We start from the raw sequence: 3267 nt of genomic DNA on the forward strand, positions 1-3267 counted from the left end.
TGGGTTCGAGCCCCGCGTCGGGCTCTGTGCTGACAGCTAGCTCAGAGCCTGGAGTCTGCTTCTGGTTCTGTGTCTCCTTCTCTCTCTCTACCCCTCCCCCTCTCATGCTCTGTCTCTCTCTGTATCAAAAATAAATAAAAAAAACATTTAAAAAATTTTAAAAAAAAACAAGAGTCACAAAATTATAATCTTCCTCAGTTTATTTAGTCCCATGTTACTGATGAGGTTGGTGGGGGCGGGGGGGGGGGTCCAGTGCCCACAGCCAAGAGAGAATTCTTGAGACATCTTTGGTGCAAAAAGATGATTTTATTAAAGCCTGGGGACAGGACCCGCGGGCAGAGCTGCATCGGGGTTGTGAGGAGCGACGGGTTATATACCTTGGAGTTGGGGGCTGTAAAGGCAAAGGGAAGTGTCCAAAAAGACTTCCATCTGCTACAGAGGACGCCTAAGATACCGGACGCCTAGCTATTGTCAAGATAAGGTTGTTTTTCTCTCTAGCAAAGCGTGAATATTAAGGCAGGAGGGAGTTCCTGGAGAAATGTCATACTCCGCCTGCGTCAAGTGTTTGTCAATGGGCTGCAGGTTACAAGGAAATTTAGTTTTATCTACCGCTTCCATCTTGCCTCTGTTCCCCCACATCACCATGGAGGGGACTGTGATGTTAGGGCTCCAGGAAGCTGAATCTAGGGGTCTCCGGAGCTTAGGTTATTGATAAAATTGCAGACATTTGGGGCGCCTGGGTGCCTCAGTCCGACTTCGGCTCAGGTCATGATCTCACGGTTTGTGGGTTCAAGCCCCGCACCCAGCTCTGTGCTGACAGCTCAGAGCCTGGAGCCTGCTTCACATTCTGTGTCTCCCTCTCTCTCAAAAATAATAAATACATGTAAAAAAATTTTTTTTTAATTGCAGACATTTGTAAACTGATGGAGACTCATATTCTGTGTGACTGTGATCTCTATCAGTAAACCATTTGTTTTTCTCTCTTTTTAGCTTTGGGGCAGCCAGGAATGCCCTAAAGTATGTCACATGTATCCCACCAAAGCCAGGAGGGCATTTGTGGGTTATCAGCTTGCCTTATACTCCCTCGTATTACTAACTCTTGTTTAGTTTGAAAGCAGCTTTTTTTAAATGTGTATTTATTTATTATTTTGTGTGTGTTTATTTTTGGGAGAAGAGAGCATGAGTGGGGGAGTGAGGGGGACAGAGGATCTGAAGCGGGCTCTGTGCTGACAGCAGAGAGCCCAATGCGGGGCTCGAACTCACAAACCACTAGATCATGACCTGAGCTGAAGGAGGATGCTTAACTGACTGAGCCCCCAGGTGGCCCTGAATGAAGCTTTTCAATACTAGAAATTCTTAACCTATTTCGGTTTTATGATTTTAAAGATGTCAAATACTTGTATTTGTCCTAAAGATCCTTTTTTATCTTTTTTAATTTTATTTATTTATTTTGAGATTGAGAGAGAGAGAGTACAGGGGAGGGACAGAGAGAAGAGGGAGAGAGAATCCCAAGCAGGCTCTGAGCTGTCCGCTCAGAGCCCAACTTGGGGCTCAAACTCATGAACTATGAGATCATGACCTGAGCCTAAACCAAGAGTTGGAAGCTTAACCAACTGAGCCACCCAGGCATCCCCTAAAAGTCCCTTTTATAAATCTCCTTAAAGATGAAACAGGTTTTTTTCTGAAGAGCATCAGAACAATTAACTATGACAAAATCTCAGGAATGGGCATTTTTAACAATCAGATATGAGAGTTCATTATGATTCAGTTGACAAGGAAATCCATTTATTTCTTAACACAAAACACTTCAATCGTCAACATATCACATGATGACTTTATTACCAAAACATATTAAGACCTTATGAATTGCATATTATCTCTAGAATAGCTATAGCATTTACCCAAACGTAACTTAAGACTTATTGTTATATGAGACTTATTATTTGTTTGACAATGCTCCCAGAGTACCTTAACATACCAAATAGAAAGGTCTACTTGGTCAAAAAGACTTCATTTACAATTTAAATCTTGAGAAGTTTGTTTAAAACTTAGAAAGGTATAAAGCACGTTGTAAATAGGATAATAGGTCGTTACAAAACTTACATATTTTACCAAGGGGACAAGAGATTTCAAAAGCAAACATATAAAATTATATAGTTGTTAGGAAAACTTAGCTCTGGGGCGTCCGCATGGCTCAGTTGGTTAAGCATCCAACTCTTGATTTCAGCTCAGGTCATGATCTTACGGTTTGTGAGTTCGAGCCCCAAGAGGGACTCTGCACTGACAGTGTGGAGACTGTTTGGGATTCTCTCCTCTCTTTCTGCCTCTTCCTCCCTCTCTCTCTCTCCCCCTTTCTCTCAAAAATAAGTAAATAAATAAATAAGTTTTAAAAACAAAACAAAAATCCCACTTAGCTCCTTTTATATTGAAAGGTTTTAATTTTAAGTAATCAAAGACCTGATAAAGAAAGAGCATAGAAATTAGTTTTCCAGGCAGACAAAAGAGAAAAAAAATCTTTTTTTTTAAATTTAGAGTTGCTTCCTTAATTTCCATCAATCCTAATTATCTCTAGCAGCACTTTTAACTCTTGGAAACTTTAGTCTCCAGTGAAAACTAAGCAGTAACCCATTATGAATGGTTTGTTACGCCAGAATTCTTTAGGTGGCAAATTTATGAATACATTTGAGCACAAAGCATGTCTATCTCGGCGACTGGGTGGCTCAGTCTGTTGAGCGTCCGACTCTTGATTTTGACTCAGGTGATGATCTCACGGTTCATGAGATCAAGCCCTGAGTCTGTCTCTGTGGTGACAGTGCAGAGCCTACTTGGGATTCTGTCTCTCCCTCTCTCTCACTCTGTCTCTCTCTCTCTCCCTCTCTCTTTCTCTCCCTCTCTCTCTCTCTGCCCCTCCCCCTGACCTCTCTGTCTTTCAAAATAAATAAATAAACTTAAAAAAATGTTTACCATCAGACCCAAGTATCCTTAACTTCTCTGCAATAAGAAGAAACCAAAAAACACACACCTGTGTTCAGAAATCAATGCTTCAGCACTCCAGCCTATTTGGAAAAGCTCTAGATGTCTAATGGATTTAATCCCATTTATCATGCAAAGCTTTGAAGTTTTTCAAGTTACCAAAGACTTTGAAGCTATCTTAACAATTACTCATGAAAGCTTTGAGACAGAATTAACCATCATCTTAAGTCGACTTTTTGCTAACAAATTGCAACCAAGATTGAATACCGAATGTTTATTTGACCTTCGGTAAAC

The sequence above is a fragment of the Suricata suricatta genome, chromosome 8 (assembly GCF_006229205.1).
Source record: "Suricata suricatta isolate VVHF042 chromosome 8, meerkat_22Aug2017_6uvM2_HiC, whole genome shotgun sequence".
Taxonomy (NCBI): Eukaryota; Metazoa; Chordata; class Mammalia; order Carnivora; family Herpestidae; genus Suricata; species Suricata suricatta.